This window comes from Nyctereutes procyonoides, unplaced genomic scaffold (assembly GCF_905146905.1).
Source record: "Nyctereutes procyonoides isolate TBG_1078 unplaced genomic scaffold, NYPRO_anot_genome, whole genome shotgun sequence".
In the NCBI taxonomy this organism is placed as follows: Eukaryota; Metazoa; Chordata; class Mammalia; order Carnivora; family Canidae; genus Nyctereutes; species Nyctereutes procyonoides.
Genome location: NW_026575146.1, coordinates 83,808,097 through 83,832,987, shown reverse-complemented (window position 1 = coordinate 83,832,987; position 24,891 = coordinate 83,808,097). Strand labels below are relative to the sequence as shown.

Below are 24,891 nucleotides of genomic sequence, written 5' to 3'. Positions count from 1 at the left end.
TGTTTAGTTTCATTGATCTTTTGTAAAAACATTTTATTTATTTATTCATGAGAGAAAGAGAGAGAGAGAGAAAGAGAGAGACACAGGCAGAGGGAGAAGCAGGCTCCATGCAGGGAGCCTGATGTGGGACTCAGTCCCGGGTTTCCAGGATCAGGCCCTGGACGGAAGACGATGCTAAACCGCTGGGCCACCCGGGCTGCCCTTCATTAATCTTTTCTATTGATTTCCTGGTCTGCATTTCACTTATTTCTGCTTTGATCTTTGTCATTTCCTTCCTTCTGCTAACTTTGGATTTATTTTGTTCTTCCTTTTCTAGCTCCTTGAGTTGTGAAGTGAGTTTGTGCATTTGGAATCTTTCTTATTTTTTAACATGACATTAATTGCTATAAAATTCTTTCTTAGAACTGCTTTTGTAGGATCTCATAAATTTTGAAACGTTTTGCTTCTATTTTTACTTGTTTTTTTTATTTTTTTTATAAATTAATTTTTATTGGTGTTCAATTTACCAACATACAGAATAACACCCAGTGCTCATCCCGTCAAGTGTCCCCCTCCGTGCCCGTCACCCATTCACCCCCACCCCCCGCTCTCCTCCCCTTCCACCACCCCTAGTTCATTTCCCAGAGTTAGAAGTCTTTTGTTTCAAGATATTTCTTGATTTCCTATTTGATTTTTCGACTTGTTGGTTGTTCAGGAACATGTTGTTTAACCTCCGTATATTTGTGTATTTTCCAGCTTTCCTCCTGTTAACTGATTTCATGTTTTATCCACTGTGGTGGGGAAAGAAACTTAGTATGATTTTGGTCTTATTTTTTTATTTCAAGTTTTTATTTAAATTCTAGTTAGCTAACACATATGGTAAAATTGGTTTCAGGTGTAGAATTTAATGATTCATCACTTACATATAACACCCACTGCTCATTACAACAAGTGCCCTACTTAATGCCCATCACCCATTTAGCCCACCACCCACCCACTTTCCCCCAACCTGCAATTTGTTCTCTGTCATTAAGAACATCTTATGGTGGGCAGCCCTGGTGGCTCAGCGGTTTAGCGCCACCTGCAGCCTAGGGCGTGATCTGGAGACCCTGGATCGAGTCCCACATCAGGCTCTCTGCATGGAGCCTGCTTCTCCCTCTGCCTGTGTCTCTGCATCCCTATGAATAAATAAAACCTTAAAAAAAAAAAAGAATGTCTTATGGTTTGCTTCCCTCTCTTTTTTCCCCCTCCCCCTACATTCGTCTATTGTTTCTTAAATTCCACGTATGAGAGAAATCCTATGGTATTTGTCTTTCTCTGACTTATTTAGCTTAGCATAGGACATGTTAGCTCAGCATAGGACATTTTAGCCCCATCCACATCATTGCAAATGGTAAGATATTGTTCTTTTTGATGACTGAGTAATATTTTTTAAAAATATCTTATTTAGGGGATCCCTGGGTGGCTCAGCGGTTTAGCACCTGCCTTTGGCCCAGGGTGCGATCCCGGAGTCCTGGGATCGAGTCCCACGTTGGGCTCCTGGCATGGAGCCTGCTTCTCTCTCTGCCTGTGTCTCTGCCTCTCTCTCTCTCTCTCTGTCTCTGTCTATCATAAATAAAGAAATAAATCTTTAAAAAAAAAAGACAAATGTGTCAAACATTAAAAAAAAGATCTTATTTATTTATTCATGAGAGACACACAGAGAGAGGCAGAGACATAGGCAGAGGGAGAAACAGGCTCCATGCAAGGAGCTGAAGCCGAAGGCAGATGCTCAACTTCTGAGCCAACCAGGTGTCCCAATGGCTGAGTAATATTTTATTGGATATATATATATACCACATCTTTATCCATTCATCAGTTGATGGACATTTGGGGCTCTTTCCATAATCTGGCTATTGTTGATAATGCTGCTATAAACATCAGAGTGCATGTATCCCTTCAAATCAGTATTTTTATATCCTTTGGGTAAATACCTAGTAGTTCAATTGCTGGATCACAGAGTAGCTCTATTTTTAACTTTTGAGGATCCTCCATATTTTTTTTTTCCAGAGTGGCTGCACCAGTTTGCATACCCACCAACAGTGTAAGATGGTTCCCTTTTTTCCACATCTTCACCAATATCTGTTGTTTCCTGTGTTGTTAATTTTTGCCATTCTGACATGTGTGAGGTGGTATTTTACCAAGGCTTTGATCTGTATTTCCTTGATGATGAATGATGTTGAGCATATTTTCATGTGTCTGTTAGCCACCTGTCTTCTTTGGAAAAAAGTCTGTTCATGTCTTCTGCCCATTTCATGACTGGATTGTTTGTTTCTTGGCTATCGAGTTTGATAAGTTCTTTATAGATATTGGATACTAGCCCCTTATCAGATATATCATTTGCAAACAGTTTTTCCTATTCTGTAGGTTGTCTTATAGTTTTGTTGACGGCTTCCTTTGCTAGGTGGAAGCTTTTTATCTCTCTCTCTTTTTAAAAGATTTTATTTATTTATTTATTAATGAGACACACACACACACACACAGAGAGAGAGAGAGAGAGAGAGGCAGATACACAGGCAGAGAGAGAAGCAGGCTCCATGCAAGGAGCCCAACATGGGCCTTGATCCTGGGACTTCAGGATCACACCCCGGGCTGAAGGCAGGTGCTAAACCGCTGAGCCACCCAGGGATCCCCCGACGCTTTTTATCTCAATGAAGTCCCAGTAGTTCATTTTTCCTTTTGTTCTCTTTGCCTCCAGAGATGTGTCTAGTATGAAGTTGCTACGGCCAATGTCAAAGAAGTTGCTACATGTGTTCTCCTCTAAGGTTTTGATGGTTTCCTGTCTCACATTTAGGTCTTTCATTCATTTTGAATTTATTTTTGTGTATGGTGTAAGAAAGTAGTCCAGTGTCATTTTTCTGCATGTGGCTGTCCAGTTTTCCCAACACCATTTGTTGAAGAGATCTTTTTCCACTGGATATTCTTTCTTGCTTTGTCAAAGATTAATTGACTATATAGTTGTGGATTCATTCTGTTCCATTGATTTATGTCTGTTTTTGTGCCAGTATCATACTATTTTGATGCCTACAGCTTTGCCATATCACTTGAAATCTGGAATTGTGATGCTTTCAGCTTTGCTTTTCTTTTTCAAGGTTGCTTTGACTATCTGGGGTCTTTTGTGGTTCAATACAAATTTTAGGATGGATTGCTTTAGCTCTGAAAAATGCTGGTAGTATTTTGATAGGGATTGTATTAAATGTGTAGATTGCTTTGGGGAGTACAGACATTTTTTTTTAAGTCCAGACATTTTAACAGTATTTGTTCTTTCAATCCATGAGCATGGAATTTTTTCCATTTCTTTGTGTCAACTTTAGTTTCTTTCATAGCTGTCTTATGGTTTTCAAGTACAGATCTTTTACCTTTTTAGTTAGGTTTAGTCCTAGGTGTCTTATGGTTTTTGGTGCAATTATAAATGGGATTGATTCTTTAATTTATCTTTCTGCTGCTTCATCATTTGTGTATAGGAATGCAACAGATTTCCATACATTTATTTTGTGTCTAGCAACTTTACTGAATTCATAAATCAGTTATAGCAATTTTTTGGTAGACTCTTTCAGGTTTTCTATATACAGTATCATGTCATCTGTGAATAGTGGAAGTTTGACTTCTTCCTTGTTGATCTGAATGCGTTTAGTTTCATTTTGTTGTCTGATTGCTGAGGCTAGGAGTTCCAGTACCGTGTTAAATAACAATGGTGAGAGTGGACATTCCTGTATTGTTCCTGACCATCAAAGAAAAGCTCTAATATTCCTCACTGAGGATTATATTAGTTGTGGGTCTTTTGTATATGGCCTTTATGATTTTGAGGTATGTTCCCTCTGTTCCTACTTTGTTGAGGGTTTGTATCAAGAATGGATGCTGTACTTTGTCAAATGCTCTTAGTGCACCTATTGAGAGGATGATATGGTTCTTATCCTTCCTTTTATTAATGTAGTGTATCACACGATTGATTTGTGTGATTTTATTGAACCACCCTGAAGCCCAGGAATAAGTCCCACTTGATCGTGATGAATGATTCTTTTAATGAACTGTTGGATTCAATTTGCTAGTATTTTATTTTATTTATTTTATTTTTAAGATTATTTATTTATTTATTCATGAGAGACACAGAAGGAGAGAGAGGCAGAGACACAGGCAGAGGGAGAAACAGGCTCCATACAGGAAGCCCAACGTGGGACTCAATCTCGGGTCTCCAGGATCACACCCCAGGCTGAAGGCGGGACTAAACTGCTAAGCCACCGGGGCTGCCCAATTTGCTAGTTTTGCTAGTATTTTCTGAGAATTTTTGCATCCATGTTCATCAGAGATATTGGCCTGCAATTTTCCCTTTTAGTGGGATCTTTGTCTGGTTTTGAAGTCAAGGCAATGTTAACCTCATAGGATAAGTTTGAAAGTTATTCTTCCATTTCTGTTTTTTTTTTTTTTTGAATAGTTTGAGAGTTCCAAATCCTAACCTCTAGACCACCAGGGAGCGTCTTGTTTTTTGGAATAGTTTGAGAATAGATATTAGCTCTTCTTTAAATGTTTGGTAGAATTCCCCTGGGAAGCCATCTGGGCCTGGACTTTTGTTTGTTGGGAGAGTTTTGATTACTGATTTAGTGTCTTTGCTGGTTATCTGTCTGTTCAAATTTTCTATTTCTTCCTGTTTCAGTTTTGGTAGTTTATATGTTTCTAAGAAATTATCCCTTTCTTCCACACTTGTTGGCATATAATTTTTCATACCATTCTCTTAGAATTGTTTCATATTTCTGTGGTGTTGGTTATGATCTCTCCTTTTACATTTGTGATTTTATTTACTTGGGTCCTTTCTCTTTTCTTTTTGATGGGTCTGGGTAGGGGTTTATGAATTTTATTAATTCTTCCGAAGAACCTGCTCCTAGTTTCAATCACCTACTGGTTTTTTTTTGTTTCTATACCATTTGTTTCTGCTCTAATGTTTATTATTTCCCTTCTTCTGCTGGCTTTCGGCTTTGTTGTTCTTTTTCTAGCTCCTTTAGGTGTAAGGTTAGGTTGTTTGAGATTTTTCTTGCTTCTTGACGTAGGCCTGCATTGTTATATACTTCCCTCTTAGGATTGCTTTTGCGGCATCCCAAATGTTTTGGACCTGTGTGTTTTCATTTTCACGTATTTTAAAAATTTCTTCAACTTCCTGCTTAACCCATTTATTCTTTAGTAGAATGTTTTTTAACTTTTATGTATTTATAGTCTTTCTAAATTTTTTTCTCATGGTTGATTTCAAGTAAAATAGTGTTGTGGTCAAAATCTTTAAAAAAAAAAAAAAAAGGGAATCCCTAGGTGGCTCAGCAGTTTAGCGCCTGCCTTCGGCCCAGTCCATGATCCTGGAGACCCGGGATCGAGTCCCACATCGGGCTCCCTACATGGAGCCTGCTTCTCCCTCTGCCTGTGACTCTGCCTCTCTCTCTCTCCCTATGAATAAATAAATAAAATCTTAAAAAAAAATAGTGTTCTGGTCAGAAAACACATATGGTATGACCTCAATCTTTTTATATTTGTTGAGGCCTGATTTGTGACCCAGTATGTGATCACTTCTGAGCATGTCCCGTGTGCACTCAAAAAGAATGTGTATTCTGCTGCTTTAGGATGAAATTTTCTGAATATATCTGTTATGTCCATCTTGTCCAGTATGTCATTCAAAGCCATTATCATTAATAATTTCCTTATTAATTTTCTGCTTAGATGATCTGTCCATTGCTGTAAGTGGAGTGCTAAAGTCCCCTACTATTATTTTATTGTTATCAATGAGTTTCCTTATGTTTGTTATTAATTGATTTATATATTTGGCATAAATTTTTACAATTATTAGATCTTCTTACTGGATAGACACCTTTATTATGATATAGTGCCCTTCTTTATCTTTGTTACAGTCTTTGATGTAAAATCTAATTTTTTGGGGATCGCTGGGTGGCTCAGCGGTTTGGTGCCTGCCTTTGGCCCAGGGCGTGATCCTGGAGTCCCAGGATCGAGTCCCACGTTGGGCTCCCGGCATGGAGCCTACTTCTCCCTCTGCCTGTGTCTCTGCCTCTCTCTCTCTCTCTGTCTCTCTATCATGAATAAATTTAAAAAAAATCTAATTTGTCTAAGTATGGCTACTCCAGCTTTTTTTTTATGTCCATTGGCATGATAAATGGTTTTTCACCCCCCTCACTTTACTTGCAGATGTCTTTATTTTGTTAAAAGGTTATTATTTATTTATTTATTTATTTATTTAATTTGAGAGAGAGAGAGAGAGAGCACACAAGCAGGCAGAGTGGCAGGCAGAGGGAGAGGGAGAAGGAGACTCCCGTTTGAGCAGGGAGCCCAACGTGGGGCTCCATTCCAGGACCCTAAGATCATGACCTGAGCCAAAGGCAGATGATTAACCAACTGAGCGTCCCAGGGGCCCAAGAAATTTTTAAATCCAGTCTTGACTTCTATGACTTTGCTTATTCTGTTTTTCCTATCACTTTTAGAATTCCCAACATGATGTTGTTAGTTTATCCCACTGGCACAACTATTTAGCACTGCATTTGACCAGGCTCATCCTTTGTTCTCTCCCTTCTCTATCCTTCCTCATTCTCTTAATGGTTTCATTCAGAATCATGACTTGAAATAGAACCATAAGAAACCATTCTTTTATATTTCCAGTCCAGACCCCTCTCCTCAAATCTGGTCATATAGAGTGAATTGCTTACATGACATATTCACTGTGATGTCTCACAAGAATCTCAATCTGAACACATGGAAAACCAAAATCCTGAGCTTCTCTCCAAACCTCCTTCATCCACAGCTTCCTTGTTTCAGCTGATGGTAAATGTATCTTTCCAGTTGCTCAGGCCAAGAACTTAAGAATTATACTTGGTGCCTCTTGTAATATGATACAGTGAGGGCTACAGGAGGCTGAGACCTGGTTTCATCTGGGTCATCTGAGAATCTAGAGCTGGGTAACCACCCACGTGTGCATGATCACAGACATATTCTAAAATGAGAACACAAAACACTCACTCAGGATTATTGAGGGGCTAAAGTTAATAAACATGAGACAATCGGTAACAGTGTGTAAACACACTGGTCAAGTGCAATGCTAATGATAATTTATTTTAATCTGCCATTGGAAAAATTAATGAGTTTGTATTTATTGCTAGGAAGATCACATTTCTGATTGGAGACATACAATGTCAAACACACGATTCTCTTTAATGTTTGTATTTTTCTATCAAACAATTGTATAATTATAATTCTGTCACAGTTTTCAGAGGTATCTGCAAGTGAGACACTGTCCTGCAACAAGTTAATTTCTCTCACGATCCACATTCAATCCCATAAGAAACCTAGTTGGGCTTTTTTTTTCAACATACATAAAGAATGTGGACACTTTTCATCATAACTGCAGCAGCCACCTGATCAGAAGCACATTCCCACTCACTTGGATGGGTGTATTATTCCTCTGAGTGCACTCATTTCTTTTTTTGTTTTGTTTTTAAAAAGATTTTATTTATTTATTTATTTATTTATTTATTTATTTATTTATTTATGAGAGAGAGAGAGAGAGAGAGAGAGAGAGAGAAAATGAACAGGAGGAGGGGGAGAGGGAGAGGGAGAGAGAGAATCCCAAGCCGACTCCCAGCTCAGTGTGGAGCCCAATGCAGGGTTTCATCCCAGGACCCTGAGATCATGACTTGAACTGAAGTCAGAGGCTTAACTTACTGAGCCACCCAGGCGCCCTTCACTCTCCATTTCTAATGTTAATGCTCATTCATGATATAAGGCCTGATAGGAGTCATGAACAGGTCCTATCCCTCTACTGTTTAAATCCCTGCTTCTAACAATTCTCAAGGCAGGAGTCACAATAGTTTATTAACAATATAGACAGGTTCTGTTCTTCTGTTCCTGTCAGGGTTCCCCAATTCACTGTCAGGGTTCCCCAATTCACTTGGTGATATATAAAAATTCCCTTTAAATGGCCTGCCATGGTATATGTATCTGGCTCCTGTTAGATCCTTTACTCACCTCTTTCTATACTCCTCATTCACCTGGTTGAACATATACCACCCTCCTTGCTTCTTCTAGAATGGAACAGGAATTATCTGAACTTAGGGTCTTTGCCATGCCTGTTTCCTCTACCTAGTTATCTTTGCAAGATACCTACACAATTTAGACCCTCACTTCTCTTAATCTTTCCTTAAAATGCCCTCTTACTAATGAGGTCTTCCCTTTATAATCTATGCCTGCAAACTCTTAAAATATTTCCAGTTAAACACCTTTAATGTTTTTTTCCTTACTATTTTATCACATATAAAATATAATTTGCCAGTGTGCCATTCGTGTTTACTCTCTATTTAACTTGACTAAAATGTAAGCCTCATCAAGGCAAAGGTCTTTTTGTCTCTTTGGATCTTGATGTGTTCCTTGCACCTATAGTAGTGTCTCGAATGCAGTAGGGACGTAAGAGCATTCTTTAAGTAGGGAGTAAATACAACAATGTTAAACAAGGGTGCCTGGGTGGCTCAGTGGTTGAGCATCTGCCTTTGGCTCAGGTCATGATCCAGGGGTCCTGCGATTGAGTCCCATAGCAGGCTCCCCTTAGGGAGCCTGCTCCCCCCTCTGCCTGTGTCTCTACCTCTCTCTCTGTGTATCTCATGAATAAATAAAATATTTTTATTTTACAGCATGAGCAAGTGGGAATTTATAGCCAAGAAGCAGGGAGGGGGGTCAGCAGTTGGAAAATTACTAAGAGGAAACAGAGGTATTGGCTAAAATGATCTAACAGGGTTCTTGCTGAATATAGGTCAAGGTGATCGACATCACCTGGTAGATGATAGAGGATGAGGAACCTAATCAGATATTAAGAGTGCTCAGATTTTTTTGGTATATTTTTTTTTACTGGAGTTCAATTTGCCAACATACAGTATAACACCCAGTGCTCATCCTGTCAAGTGCCCCCGTCAGTGCCCATCCCAGTCACCCCAATCCCCTGCCCACCTCCCCTTCCACTACCCCTTGTTCCCAGAGTTGGGAGTCTCTCATGTTCTGTCACCTTCACTGATGTTTCCCACTCATTTTCTCTCCTTTTCCCTTTAATCCCTGTCACTATTTTTTATATTCCCTGAATGAATGAGACCATATAATGTTTGTCCTCTGATTGACTAACTTCACTCAGCATAATACCCTCCAGTTCCATTCATGTCAAAGCAGATGCTGGGTATTTGTCTCTTCTAATGGCTGAGTAATATTCCATTGTATATATGGACCACATCTTCTTTATCCATTCACTTTTTGATGGACACTGAAGCTCCTTTCACAGTTTGGCTACTGTGGACATTGCTGTTATAAACAGTGGGGTGCAGGTGTCTCGGTCTTTCACTGCATCTGTATCTTTGGGGTGAACCCCCAGCAGTGCAATTGCTGGGTCGTAGGGTAGCTCTATTTTTAACTCTTTGAGGAACCTCCACACAGTTTTCCGGAGTGGCTGCACCAGTTCACATTCCCACTAACAGTGCAAGCGGGTTCCCCTTTCTCTACATCCTCTCCAACATTTGTTGTTTCCTATCTTGTTAGTTTTTACCATTCTCACTGGTGTGAGGTGGTATCTTATTGTGGTTTTGATTTGGAAAACTGTGTGGAGGCTCCTTTGTGCTTCGCTCAAAGAGGCAAGTCTGAGAGCGCCGCTTGCTGTGACTCCCCGTGAGGGGTAGGCTGGGGTGAGGGGTTTGGCTGAACCTAAGTCGCCCACTCCTCCTGGCTTCACCAAGCCGCAGACTCTCCGGCAGCCTCATTGAGAGACCTCGCACAGGTTGATGCGATGTGTCCAGGGCCCTGACCTGTCTGGATGCCACCTCTGAATCCTCAGCCTCTCCCCTTTGTTCAGGACAGCGCAACGTTCCTGGGGGTAGTCCCCATTTCTGACACCCCCTGTGATGACTGGAACAGGGTTACATGTAGAGGGACCAGCATGTGCAGAAGTATGGAGGTGCGATGAATCTTCTGTCCACAGGAAACCTCATGTGTGGATGAGCCACATGTTAAATGGCAGTCAGCTGAGCATCTGGGCTTGTGTTCTGAGGGTGTTGGTAGCCATAGAGGGTTGTGAACAGAGACACTGGAGCTGAGTTTGAGTTTTATTTATTTTTTAAAGATTTTATTTATTTATTCATGACACACACACACACACACACACACACAGGCAGAGACACAGGCAGAGGGAGAAGCAGGCTCCATGCAGGGAGCCTGATGTGGGACTCGATCCCGGGTCTCCAGGATCATGCCCTTGGGCCGAAGGCAAGCACCAAACTCCTGAGCCACCCAGGGATCCCAGAGTTCAAGTTTTAAATGATTCCTAAGGATGCTCAGAGATGGGAGTGGGGGTGGAGGTGAGGCTGATGAAAGTGGAGATGGGGTGACTTGTGGAGGCTACTGCAACAGACTCCATGGCAGTTACCACAGGGCTGGACCAGAGAGGTAGCTGTAGTGCTGAGAGAACAGATGCAATTATGAGATATTTTAAAAATAGAAAACTAGCATCCACTCAGCCAGCACAGTGCCTTCTTAATTTTGAATTTAGGAATTGCTATGAAACAACCATTCATTTCAACATTAAGTGATCAGTTCTAAATGTGTAACAGGTAAGCAATTAAACACACATGTATGCGTTTAACAGTTAACTACGCAAGCGTTTAACATTTGGTTCACACCGCAGTATACCACAAAGCAGTATGTTAAGACACTAAAAAGTCTTAAATATTACATTTTCTTAAATGCCCAAAAGTTAAGTATAACACAAGTCCAAACTTTCAAAAACCCATCAAACCATTTGACCTGAAAACCTTAAAGCCTTAATTCTGTGGACAGTAACAGCTTACATTTGGCACTTGACATACACTAATACATCTGATATCAACACCAGTCCTATAAGGTTGCTGCCATTTTAAAAAATATATATAAATATAAATATATTTGAGAGAGCAAGCATGAGCAGGAGGGGTACAGGGAAATGGAGAGAGAATCCCAGGCAGACTTTGCACCTGAGATCAGGACCTGAACCAAAACTAAGACTTAGATGCCCAACTGTGCCACCCTGGTACCCCAAGGTTGCTTCCATTCTTATGCCTGTTTTATAGATGAAGACACTGAGCCACAGGGAGATTGGGTTCTATCTAGTCTTAGGTCACACAGCTAGTAAGAGGCAGCAGCAAGGACTGAAGCCCAGGATTTATTTATTCATTTATTTTTAATTTTTTAAAAAAGATTTTATTTATTTATCCATGAGAGACACACACAGAGAGAGGCAGAGATATAGGCAGAGAGAGAAGCAGGCTCCATGCAGGGAGCCCGATGTGCGACTCAGTCCTGGGACTCCAGGATCACACCCTGGGTTGAAGGCAGGAGCTCAACTGCTGAGCTACCCAGGCATCCCTGAAGCCCAGGAATTTAAAGAGTCAGCTGGAGGTCACCTTGCTTCAGGGAAGGCACTAGACTGGATCAGTGCTTGGGACTCCAACATGCATGCCCTTCCTTCCCAATCTCACTCTCTCCACGTTTCCATGGCTTCAGAAGCACTTAGGAGCCATGCACAGGTGAGTAAATATTGTCTCAAGCCCTCACCTGCCCCATCTCCCATTTATGATCTCTGGGATGCGTTCCAGGAATCCATGCCTGCCACTCTACTGCTGTTGGTTCTGAGGCCTCTCCTCAGACTCAGGATCCTGAACCCAGGTGAGGGGTTATATGGAGAGGTCCTGATTTCTGGCCACCAATAGACTGTCTTGTAGAAGGTATTACTGGCATAGGGATCACCATGTGCACGGGCTTGCAGGTGAGACAGAGTGACAGTACAGGTCTCCTTTATGACTGGTGGGACCAGACAGCCGGGATGCAGGAGGTCCTGAAATGGCAGGCTGAGGAACTGTGCCTCTACTTCGACCTTGGAAGATTTGGTATAGAAGAAGGGAGGTCTTGATAGACTTTCTCTGGTTGTGGAGTAGAGAACAGACACAGGGGTGAGGGAGGCTACTGAAGCAGTCTAGACAAGCATGGGGACAACTGGACCAGGTTGGTGGCTGGAACACAATAGCGGCTGTGGAGAAAACATACAGTTTCTGGATTTGTTTTTACAGTAGGTCCAAAGAAGCTGATGTGGAAGGGGAGGGAGAAAGGGAGGAGTTTGGGATAAGCCTAAATTTTGACCTTTGCAGCTGGGGGAGATCCATCAGCTGAGAGATGGGGAAGTGAGTAGGAGTTCTATTTAGGATTATTAGGAGTTCAATTTTGCCCATGTTGAGTCTGAGATGTTGTAGTGGAGTCACTGAGTGAATAGCTGGACACATAGGTCTGGAGTTGAAGGATTCAGGATTCAGGTTGGAGACATCATGAGGCGGTGGCCTATGTGTGGACAGGGGTGGAGCTAGGAGTCACATTAGGAGGGGACATCTTCAGATCATGGTGGGTAAGGGGCAGAAAAGGGGAGGACCTGGCTAGAGGACTGGGCCTGTGTCTTGGGCATCCGAATGGGGTTGATGAGCATCCCAAGGACAGATGATGGGGAGTGGTGGGTGTGGGGGGGAGGTGGGTGTGGGAGAGAGGTGGGGCTAGAAGGGGGCTGAGGCTGGCACAGGGGAGTGGACATGGGATGGACGTGGAAGCACAACAGTAATGGGAGTGAGATGACAGGGAGGCCAAGGCCGGTGCTTCCTCAGCCCTCTAAGGGCTGGCCAGGCTTCTGTGGTGACCTTGTGGGGCCTAGAGAGTCTTACACAGGCTGGTAGATAAACTCAGGAGCAGACAGGAGGGTCACTGAAGGCCAGGGCCAGTGGGGTGGAGTGTTGGGTGAGACTTGGCTGGAAAGAGGAAGGGTTGAGTGTGGTGAGGGGACAGTGCATACAGCACACAGCAGGAGAGGCTTAAGGTATCTGAGCCCTGCATGTGCTTCCAGGTGGCTGAGGCCTAAGCAGGAAAAGGGCGTGGTGGAGAGGCCTTTAAAGCAGGGCTAAGGGCTTCCCCTGGCATGTGCGCCACCCCGGGTCCAGGGCAGGAGGGATCCTGATTGTATTTGCCAAGCACTCTCTGGCAGGACAGAGTGGCATGTAGAGGCCAGGAACATACCATGGATGTGGGCTGGGGTAGAGGAGGTGGCCATGACGGGGTGAGGGTGGGACCTGGGGACAGGAGGGCAATGTGGTCCATGGAGCAAAGTGCTCAGTGGAGAGAGGGAGAACTGAGGGTCCCATGGCCTTGCTCATAGCAGCCTAAGGGGGGGAAGCTGAGCCCATGTTTGGTTGTGTCTGGGAGGCACACTGTGGGAACCTCTGAGGAATGTGCTAGCAAGAGAGGTGGGGCCTTTCATGCCATGCCCAGTGCTTGAATGACATTTATCTGCCTTCATGCCCATGTGGGCATGATATGTGGTGACACAGTGATCAGTAGGACAGAGGGGAGAGTTAGCGCCAGTGGCATCTGGGCCTTGCAGATCCTGTGAGTTTTGGAGCTGGGGTAGGGGGCAGGGAGTGGATGTTTGGTGGGTAGACTGAAGGTCGCAGTGAGAGGTGGCTCAGGGACATTGCTCTCCCCACCATGGTAGGCTGCAGTGACCTTTGAGAATGTGGCTGTGGGCTTGTCTCAGGAGGAGTGGGAGCTACTTGATAGGACTCAGAGACTCCAGTACTGGAATGTGATGCCAGAGAACTTTGCACTTGTGGCCTGGGTAAGTCTCTCACCCTCACCCCAGCGTCCCTGACGCGGCTCTCTCCTTCCTCGTTTCTCCAGGGGCTGCTCTTTCCTTCTCACAGCCAGACTGTGGACATTGCTCCCTTCTAAATTTTCCTGTGTAGGCACTGTGGGTGCCTGGCTGGGCAGATCACACTTCCCCATCCTCTCCCCAAGCCCTTCGGCATCCCTGAAGATGTGCAGGGAAGGATATGGGGGTAGGAAGTCTTTCAGTGAAAGCAGTTGGATCCCACCAGACTTGGCCCCACTCTGGCAGTGAGTGTCCAGATTCATTGCAGCTCTGCCCCGGATTCTAGCCACTTCTCTCTAGCTGGCATTTCCCCATGTCTGAGTGGGCTGGAAATTGCAAACATTGACATATCACTTCTCGTAGGCACCACTGAGCTATTCCTGTAGACACTCTTCCAAGGTTCTTTGGTAATATTCCATTTTCATTCCTGTGGTCTGTCATGGAGCGGGTCGCTCTGTGCCAGGGCTGTCTCCCTTGTCCTTCCTTTAGGACTTGTATCTTCCCAGATATGCATAGTTGTCCAACTGGGGCTACAGGGAGAGACATGGGTGCCTGATAAAGCAGATGTGACTCCGGTCACAGCAAGAGGGGGGCTGGCCCTGTGAAGTGGGAGATGGCTCAATGTCAGGGCTGGGTTCACATCATACCAGGAACCTTTCCAATGCCCACCATTGTATTCATATCAAGGACTGGCCATAAATCATTTATTCTTTTAGTGCCATTCTTGACATTTTGCCCTGTTATCATTCCTCCTCTGACTTCTGGCCAGGGCTAATCCACCCGTGTCTGGCCTCCAGGTTTCCCTATTCCTTTCCACTGCTCCCTCTGAAGTGCTCCCCAAAACTGGGCTACACAGAATGGGCTGTGAGATGTGCACATATCCTAAGTGGTTCATGAATACAGATACTGGGTTGCAGTTGGTTTTCCAGGGTCCAAACACCCTTCTACACATCACTCATGTGCCACCAGCAGACAAGCCCCTGCTGAGTCATTTGTAGAGAATTGAGTTGGGAGACCCAGCCTCTGTCCTGTGCTGCATCCTATTGCTGTTCTTGCCTACAGTAGACCTCCGCATGTATGTTCTTCATTGTATGGCCCTGCAGGCTCAGTACTGTGTGACAGACCCTCCTCACCGTAACTTTAGCCCCTTGTCCCCCCGACCTGTGTGCTTATCCCTGGGTTTGTAAGGTAAACCTTAGTGATGGAGCTGCCCTCTCCCACTGGTCTACGTGTAGTTCACCATTTTTCTGCTTTCAGGTTGTCAGTTTTGAGTGGAGGATAGGGAGACACACTCTCAAGGCATGTCACAACTCAGGATTCTCAAGGCAGGTCCAACCACCCAGAATATCTATCCTTGTGGGATGTGTGACCCAGTCTTGCAAGACATTTTACACCTGGTTAAGCACCAGGAAATATCCCCCAGGCAGAAATTACCTATGTGCGCAGCACTTGGGAGTCAGCTCTGGCTCAGTGTTAAGTATTCACCAGCGACAAAAGCGGCACAGTGCAGAGAAACACCTCAGAATGGATGGAAAGTGGGCTTTGTTTGTTAAGATTGCGGAGTCCAGGGCAACCCAGGTGGCTAAGCGGTTTAGCGCCGCCTTCAGCCCGGGGCGTGATCCTGGAGACCCGGGATTGAGTCCCGCATCGGGTTCCCTGTATGGAGCCTGCTTCTCCCTCTGCCTGTGTCTCTGCCTCTCTGTGTGTCTCTCATGAATAAATAAATAAAATATTAAAAAAAAAAAAGATTGCGGAGTCCACGTGTCAGAGAATCCCTTCACCTGTGGGGATAGTGGAAAGAAGCTCCTCCTTAGCTTGGACCTTCTCCAGCACCAGACCACTCACAGCAAAGGGAATGCACCCAGAAGCATTGAGTGCAGGGAGGTCTTTTACACTAAAGAAGGGCAAGAAAGGTGCACTGAATGTGGGAGAACCTTTAGCTACAAAAATAGGCTTGTTAAGCACCAGAGAGTTCACACTGGAGAAAAACCTTATGCGTGCAGTGAACGTGGGAAAAACCACATCAGAAGGGCCTACCTTGTTCCACATAAAAAACTTCACACAGGAGAATGAAACTAGTGTGGGAAAACCTATAGCAGCAAACACACATTTGCTTAACACCAGAGGGTCCACACTGGAGAAGGGCCTTATGAGTGCAGCAGATGTAGGAAATTGTTTAGTTATAACTCCAGTCTTATGGTACACCAACTCATACACAGTAGAGCAAGGCCATATGAGTACAGTGAATGTAGTAAATTATTACTCCAACCTTATCATGCACTGAAGAATTAACATTATAGCAAGGCCTTATGAATGCAGCAGATGTGGGAAAGCCTTCAGCTACATGCACAGACTTGTTCAACATAAGAGAATTCACAATAGAGAAAGACCTCATGAGTGTAGTGAATGTGATAAAGCCTTGAGCCAGAAATACAGACTTGTTCAGCACCAGAAAAGCCACACTAGTGAGAGATCTTATGAATGTAGCAAATGTGGAAAATTCTTTAGGCAAAGCTCTGGCCTTACTGCACACCAAAGACAGGTGGGACAGCCTTAAGCTAATGGCCTTTCCTTTTTTTTTTTCTTTCCAGATTTTATTTATTTGTGAGAGAGAGCACACAAGCAGTGGGGAGGGGGAGAAGCAGGCTCCCCACTGAGGAGGAATCCCAACATGGGACTTGGTCCCAGGACCCTCAGATTATGACTTGAGCTGAAGGAAGCCGCTTAACCGACTGAGTCACCAAGGCACCCCTAATGGCCTTTCCTTATTTGATACTGGAATGTTCAAACTGGACAAAGGCCTTTGGAGTGCAGAGTGTGTGCTATCTGCTTGGTTAACATGCGTGGCACCAAGGAGAAGTTCAGACAGTAGCCTTTCTGAAGTACCCATCAACCAGAAGGTATATCTCATACATCTGAATAAGCTTTCGGGACCTGCATTGCACTTTCTGACCTGCCCAAAGCCCATGCCAGAGTTAAATCACTGCCAGTACCTGTGGCAGAAACCATCTCACCTATACTGGCTGACAAATGTACATCAGGTTACTCAATATGCTCAGGGAAGGTGGACCGCTCTACTCACTCTTTCCATTTCCCTGGAGGAAATCATGAGTTCACTGGCCATTGAAGTTCACCATAATTACATTCACACACTGAGTGTGATTAGTAGAGTTTGGGAAACAAACTAGAGAGGTCATGCCCCATCCAAAGGTGCTTCCAAAAATATTCTGGTCACTGTAACAGTGAAGGATGAGGATATAGAGATAGTCTCACAAAATCTAGATTTATGTCTCTTATTGACAAGGTCGCTGGCAGAGCAAATCTTAAGGTTTTCTGAATAGCTGATGCTATTTGGTCTTTTTTACTTCAAAGCTGCCATTACACAGGCAAGAAAATGGAGACAGGAATAAGAGAGATCATAGCCCAAGGGTGTGACTTTTGTGACTCTCAGACTGTCTTTATTCTTTCTTTCCATTGAATCAGGGCTGCTGCCAAGGGATGAGGATAATTATGGTTGATCCAGTTTTTCAGGAGAAGCAGGAAATCCAGATTTTTATCCGGAACTATTTTTTAAAAGCTCTATTGAGATATCATTGATGTACCATGAACTGTGCACAAAGTATAAAATGTTATGTTTTTTCTTATATATATGCCCATGAAACCATCACCATAATCATGGTGCATCGAATGTATTTTTCACTCTCAAAATTACCTCATCCCCCTTTAGAATCCCTCTGTCCCTCCCTCCCTGGTTCCCCATACTCATGAGCATTGATTTACTATCTTCCATTATAAACTTCCTTTTCCAGAATTTTATATGAATGGAATACAAAATGTTTACTCTTTCGCCTTTTTTCCCTCTGACACAGTAATTATTTTAAGATTCCTCCATGCTACATGTATGAGTACTTTGTTAGATATTTGGGTTGATTCTAGTTTAGAGCTTTTATGAATATAGATGCTATGGAGATTCATGTATGAATCTTTCTCTTGGGTTAATACTTAGGAGCAAAAGGCTTGAGTGTCTCATCTGTACCCATGGCATTTTAATTTATGGAGGTGATAGAGTGACGACACAGAGGGGTCAGTGCCAGGTGAAAGAATTTATTACTTTGTTTCCCAAGGGAAGGGGGAATACCATGCTATGCGGGGCCACACAGCACCAGAGTTGGTCAGGATGCAGACAAAATGAGGGGAAGGCATAGACCACAGCCTTCATTGGAGTTTCATCAGGAGGGGCAAGGCAGGACAGAGTAAACAGTTTAGGACTGGCTAGTTTAAATAATCCCCATGGGCATTAAACCATAAAATTAATCTCTAATTGTCTAGCATCTGACCCTGGGATGATTTATACCAGACGAATACTGGCTTGATGTGTCTGAGCCAGTGTGTTAAACAAGGAGGTAGTTGAAGCCTTGGACTCCGGTTTGTTGGTTTGTATATGAGAGACATGCTCCTGGCTAAACCCTTTACTATCTCAAGAACAGGATGGCCCTGGGACGCATGGTCTCTTCTTGGACAGCAAGTTTTTTAAGATGTCAAAACATCAATAAAGAAAATTTAAAAAATGATAAATGCACATGGGTCAAAGAGTAAGCAGATGTGTATCTCTTTATGAACTGAAAAACTGCTCCAAAATGCTCATACCATTTTGCATTCCCACCAGCAGTGTATGAGAATTTTAGTGCCATTAATAGCACTTGATATGATCAGGTTTAATTTTAGCCATTCTTGTTAGTTGTATAGTGGTATTTCTGTATGACTTTATTTTGTATTTCCCTAATGACTCATGTTTAGAATTTTTATATATGCTTACTGCCACCCTTCTCTTTGCTTAAGTGTTCACATCTTTTGCCTGCTAACATTTCATTCTTCTGTTATTGAGTTTTGAGAATTTTTTTAAAAAGATTTTATTTATTTATTCATGAGAAACACACAGAGAGAGGCAGAGACAGGCAGAGGGAGAAGCAGGCTCCATGCAGGGAACCTGATGGTGGGACCTGATCCCGGGACTCCAGGATCATGCCCTAGGCTGAAGGCAGGCACTAAACTGCCGAGCCACCCAGGTGTTCCCTGAGTTTTGAGAGTTCTTTTTTTTTTTTTTTTTAAGAGATTCAAAGAATCTCTCTTTTTTTTAAAAAATTTATTTATTTATGATAGTCAGAGAGAGAGAGAGAGAGAGAGAGGCAGAGACACAGGCAGAGGGAGAAGCAGGCTCCATGCACTGGGAGCCCGATGTGGGATTCGATCCCGGGTCTCCAGGATCACGCCCTGGGCCAAAGGCAGGCGCCAAACCGCTGCGCCACCCAGGGATCCCAGTTTTGAGAGTTCTTAATAACTTAGGTTCAAGTCCATAACCAGATATTTGTCAATGTAGTATGGCTTGTTTCTCTGGGTTTTTATTTTTTGTTGTTGTTCTCTTAACAGAGTTCTTCCTATAGCAGAAAATTTTAATACTGTCCAGTGTATTCCCCCCCCTTTTACTGAATGGTGTCTTATATAAGAAGTCTTTGCCTAACATAAGATGAGAAAATTCTCTCCTGTGTTCTTAATGGAGGGTTTATAGTTTTAGGCCATTTTGAGGTAATTCTAGTATTGTGTAAAATTTGGGATCAGAGTTTTTTTTTTTTTTTAAAAAAGACACCTAATTATTTCATAACATTCATTAGAAGGGCTATCTTTTTTCCACTAATTAATTGCCTTTGCACTTTTCTTAAAAATCAATTGATCTTAAAAGCTACTCTTTCTCTGGACTTTTTTTCAATCTACATTTTTGCAAATATCTTAAAGTTTTAACATGATTTTTAAATATTTCTTAAAATCAGGCAATGTGGTTTTCCCACTTTGTGATTCTTAAATTTGTTTCAGCTATTCTAAGTCCTTTGCATTTCCATATGAATTTTAGACTCTTCTTGTCAATTTCTAAAGCATGCTTGGGTTTTGATCGGGATGAGAAATAGATCTTTCTTACTTTTTAATTCAAGTATAATTAACATGCAGTGTTATATCAGTTTCAGGTGTAAAATATAATGATTCAACAATTCTGTACACATTACTTAGTGCTCATCATAAATGTAATCTTTATCCCCTTCACTTATTTCACCTATTCCCTCAACTCCCTGCTGCAACCACTAGTTCTCTGTGTGAATCTTTTTCTCTTTGTTCATTTGTTACCTAAATTCCATATATGAAGTCATATGGTATTTGTCTTTCTCTGCCTAACTTATTTCACTTAGCATTATAGACTATCCATTTTACAAATGGCAAGATTTTATTCTTTTTTTTATGACTAATATTCCGTTGTGTGTGTGTGTGTGTATCACCTCTTTATTCATCTATAGATTGATACTTGGGTTGCTTATATATCTTAGCTATTGTAAATAGGGGTGCAAATATCTTTTTGACTTTATTTTTGTATTATTAGGGTAAAAGCCCAGTAGTGGAATTACTGCGTCATATGGTAGTTCTATTTTTATTTGGTAGTTTTATTTTTAATTTTTTGAGGAACCTCCTACTCCTTTCCACAGTGGCTGTACCAATGTGTATTCCCAGCAACAGTGCACAAGGGTTCTTTTTCCCTCACCAACAATGTCTCCTGTGTTTTGATTTTAGCTATTCTGACAGGTGTGAGGTGTTATCTCATTGTGGTTCTGATTTGCATTTCTCTGATGATGAATGATGTTGAGCATCTTTTCATGTATTCACTGGCCATCTGTATGTTTTCTTTGGAGAAATATCTGTTCATGTCTCTACTCATTTTTAAATTGGATTGTTTCTTGGTTTTGGGTTGTGTAAGTTCTTTATGTATTATGGATACTAAACCTTTACTGGATATATCATTTCCAGATATCTTTTCCCATTCAGTAGGGCTTTTTGTTTTGTCAGTTATTTCTTTTGCTGTGCAGTTTATTATTTTGATGTACTCTTAGTAGTTTGTTTTTGCTTTTGTTTCCCTTGCCTTAGGAGACATATTTAAAAACGTTGCTATGGCCAATGTCAGAGAAGTTATTCCCTGTGTTCTCTTCTAGGATTTTTATGGTTTTAGGTCTCACATTTTTGGTTTTTAATCCACTTTGGGGTTTTTTTGTGTATGGTAATAAGCGGTCCAGTTTTCCCAACATCATCTGATGAAGAGACTCTTTCATATTGCATATTATTGCCTCAATTGTTGTAGATTGGCCATATAATCATGGGTTTATTTCTGACCTCTAGTCTGTCTTACTGACCTATGTGTCTATTTTCATTCTAGTACCATACTGCTTTGATCACTATAGCTCTGTAGTATTATCTTGAAATCTGGAATTGTGATATCTCTAGCTTATTTATTTAAAAATTTTTATTTATTTATTTATTCATGATAGTCACAGAGAGAGAGAGAGGCAGAGACACAGGTAGAGGGAGAAGCAGGCTCCATGCACCGGGAGCCCAACGTGAGATTCGATCCCAGGTCTCCAGGATCGCGCCCTGGGCCAAAGGCAGGCGCTAAACCGCTGCACCACCCAGGGATCCCTATTATAGAGAGAGAGCAAGAGAGAAAAAGCAAGCGCACAAGTAGTGGGAGCAGGAGAGAGAGAAGCAGGTTCCCTGCCAAGCAGGGAGGTTTGGACCAGTGTGTTTTCATTTTTACTTGTTCCTATGTACTTTTTTTTTTCTTTAGAGATCTTATTTATGAGAGAGAGAGAACAAGCAGGGTGAGAGGCAAAGGGAGATGGAGAAGCAGACTCCTCACTGAGCACAGAGACCAATGTGGGACTTGATCCAAGGTCCTGGAGATCATGACCTGAGCTAATGACAGACACTTAACCATCTGAGCCACCCAGGCACCCCTGTTTCTATGTAACTTTTATTCTTTAATCTCCTGGTTGACCCACTCATTGTTAGTATTTAGTTCCATGTTATTTAAGCACCCTGTATTTATGGTCTTTCCAGATTTTTTTTTTCTCGTGGTTGGGTGCATAAATAATTTACAATCACTGTATCTTCTTGTTGGATTGTATCTTTGTAATAACATAGTATCCTCCTTGGTCTCGTTACAGACTTTGTTTTGAGATCTATTTTGTCCAATTTAAGTATTGCTACTCTGCTTTCTTTTGACATTGATTTGCATGATGTTTCTTTACTCCCACTTTCAATTTTCAGGTGTTTAGGTCTGAAATTAGTCTCTTGTGGGCAGGATACAGATGGGTCATGTTTTTCTTATCCATTCTATCACCCTGTGTCTTAGGATTGGTGTATTTAGTTCATTTGTATTCAGAGTAATTATTGATACGTATTTATTGTCATTTTATTATTTGTTTTGTGGGTGTTTCTGAATATTTCTCTGATTTATTTTAAAGGTTTTATTTACTCATGAGAGAGAGAAAGAGGCAGACACATAGGCAGAGGGAGAAGCAGGCTTACTACCCATGAGGAGCCTGATGCAGGACTCAATCCCAGGACCCTGGGATCACGACCTGAGCCGAAGGCAGATGCTCAACCACTGAGCCAACCAGGTACCCCTCTCTGATTCTTGTCTTTCATGGCTTGCTGATTTTCTTTCGTGATATATTTGGATTTCTTTTTGTTTCTTGCATATATATTAGTGCTTTTTGATAGTTACTATTAGGTTTGTATATGACTTCTTCATAAATCTACATTAAGTTGATGGTTATTTTAAGTTTGAACTCATTGTTTACCTTTCTTCTCAAATTTTAGGTATATGTTGTCATGTTTTGCATCCTTTTACCTTGTGATTTCCTTGACTTTTTTTTTTTTCCACAGAAGTTATCTATTTTTACTGCTTTGTGTTTCCTATGCCCATATTGTCACTTTTGGTCTCTCCTTTCCACCAAAAAGTCTCCTTGGATATTTCCTGCAAGGCTGGTTTAGTGGTCATGAACTCCTTTAGTTTTTGTCAGGGAAACTTTTTTTTTTTTTTTTTAACAACAAACCTTTATTTATTTGAGAGGGAGAGCACAAGCAGGCAGAGCAGCAGGTAGAGGGAGAGAGAGAAGCAGACTGCCTGCTGTGCAGAGAGCCTGACATGGGCCTGACCCTGGGATCATGACCTGAATCAAAGGCAGACACATAACCAACTGAGCCATCCAGGTGCCCATGTCTGGGAAACTATTAATCTCTCCTTCTATTCCGAATCATAGCCTTACTGGATAGACTGTTCTTGGCTGCAGATTTTTCCTATCTAGCACTTTGAATAGATCATTCCATGTTCTACTGGCTTACAACATTTCTGCTGAAAAATTCCATGCTAGCTTTATTGGGTTTCCCTTGTATGTTACTGTTTTGTCTCTTTTAAATTTATTTATCACTATATCATGACGTAGGCCAAAGGCAGCCCAGACTGAGCCACCCAGGTGCCCCTTCAAATAGATTTTTGTGTCCACTTCTCTTTCCTCTTCTAAGAACCGTGTAATATGAATGTTATTACATTTGATGGAATCACTGAACTCCTTAAGTCTATTCTTGGTTTGCATAATTCTTTTCTTTCTTCAGCTTGATTACTTTCCAGTACTCTGTCTTCTAGGTCATTAATTTGTTCCTCTGCTTCTTCCAGCCTGCTGTTCATTCTGTCAAGCATGCTTCTCATTTAGTTTGAGTTGATGTTGTTCTTCATCTCTGTTAAGGGTCTCATTCGTGTTTTCCACTCTTCTGAAGTCCAGCGAGTATTCTGATTGCTTTCTATTTTCTTATTGCTTATCCTATTGCTTTTCTCTATCAAGCATGTTACTTATATCTGCTGCTTAAGTTAGATCTCTGGCTGTAGTCTTGTCCTATTCTTTCATTTGAAATAAATTTCTCTCTCCTTACTTTGTCTCTCTGTTTCTCTGTAGGAAGCACACCTCGGTCTTCTTGCCCTTGAAAGTAGTGACTTTATTAAAAAGAGGTCCTGGAGTACCCTGTAGTGCAATATTCCCTGTTCAGAATCTGGCCCTTCAGAAGAGTATCCTATGTGTGTTGCTTATACCCTGTCGCATCTGAGTCACTTTTTCCTTTCATCATGGTAGTGTGCACGGACTCTCTGCCAGTTGTGGGCTATGCTTGTTCTCTGTGGTGTTACTGGTCCCAGGAAAGCTTTGAGCTTGGTTATTTTCCATTAGTCTTCCAAGTCATTAATTTACTTCTCTGTGTCACTGAGACTACTATTTATTCCATAGTGTTTTTAATTTATAGCATTATTGATCACTGATCAGTTCTTTTGTATCTTTGTGTTAAATGTCTCAACAATTTCCTCTATTCTCTTCTCTAGTGAGTATCTTTATCATAATTAAGTCCTCTATCAGGCATATTACTGATTTCCATTTAGCTTACTTCTCTTGCTGCGGTTGGTCCTCTTCTTTAAGACATATTTCTGTTTTCTCATTTTGTCTGTTTCTGTGTTTTGAAAAATAAGCTTATTTTGATGTTAATAATAGTCTTATGAAGATGTCATCCTTTATTGCTCTGCAGAGCAGTGTCCCCTATGTTTGTTATGCGTGCTCTGCTATTGAGTCTTGGCCTCTTTTTCCTTCAGTCCAGTTGTCTGCAGATGCTTTCATTGCCTATTGTGGGCAGTGTTTGATCCCCAATGGGAGTGGGGAGCATTTTAACAAGGTGTGCAGTGGTCTGCCTGTGAAATGATAGCTGTCCCTGCTGGAACTGAGGTCCTGCCTGCAAAACACACAGGTTTGGACATGTGGCATTGGCAGGGTTTGTGCTGGTCTTCTAGTAAATGGGGCCTAGAGTAAGGTGAGCTGGACTAGAAAGGAGTGAGGTGAGCAGGACTAGAAAGGAGTGAGGTGAGCAGGACTAGAAAGGGCAGATCTGGTGAAGTGTTGTGGGAGTGGCAGGCAAGTTAGGTAATGAGTATTGGTGCTATATTGTTTCCCTCAGGTAGCTGTTGTTTATGCTGAGGTTGGAGAAGGGAAATGGTGCCTGGCAGCTCCTTTGTTCACTCATGATTCCTGTCTGTTGAGGTCATGCTCTGAGATAAGCAAATCACTCTCACTTTCCTCTGCTCTTGGTTTTCCAAACTGCTGGTTCTATGATATTCCTGTATTGGCTGTTTGTCATGTGCTGTCTCTTTAAGGATGGGGATCCTGCTTCCTAACATCCTCTCTGCTCTCCCAGAGCCAAGCCATCTATTCTTTGGAATTCCAGTCTTTAGCTCCTGC

General features: G+C 42.2%; 2 protein-coding genes across 4 annotated transcripts in view; one reads left to right on the top strand and one right to left on the bottom strand.

Moving 5' to 3' along the window:
* The window catches only part of LOC129500149 (uncharacterized), a 55,382-nt gene that overhangs the window by 3,433 nt on the left and 27,058 nt on the right, over positions 1-24,891 (bottom strand). The gene's annotated exons all lie outside the window — the stretch shown is intronic.
* The window catches only part of ZNF181 (zinc finger protein 181), a 46,744-nt gene continuing 38,217 nt past the window's right edge, over positions 16,365-24,891 (top strand). For 2 of the 3 annotated variants that reach the window (XM_055309600.1, XM_055309595.1), the window contains exons 1-2: positions 16,365-16,644; positions 22,081-22,236. The gene's annotated coding sequence lies outside the window, so the exon portion shown is untranslated. Of the gene's footprint in view, positions 16,645-18,937; positions 22,237-24,891 lie in introns of those variants that run through there. The other variant, XM_055309594.1, reaches the window with a different exon arrangement.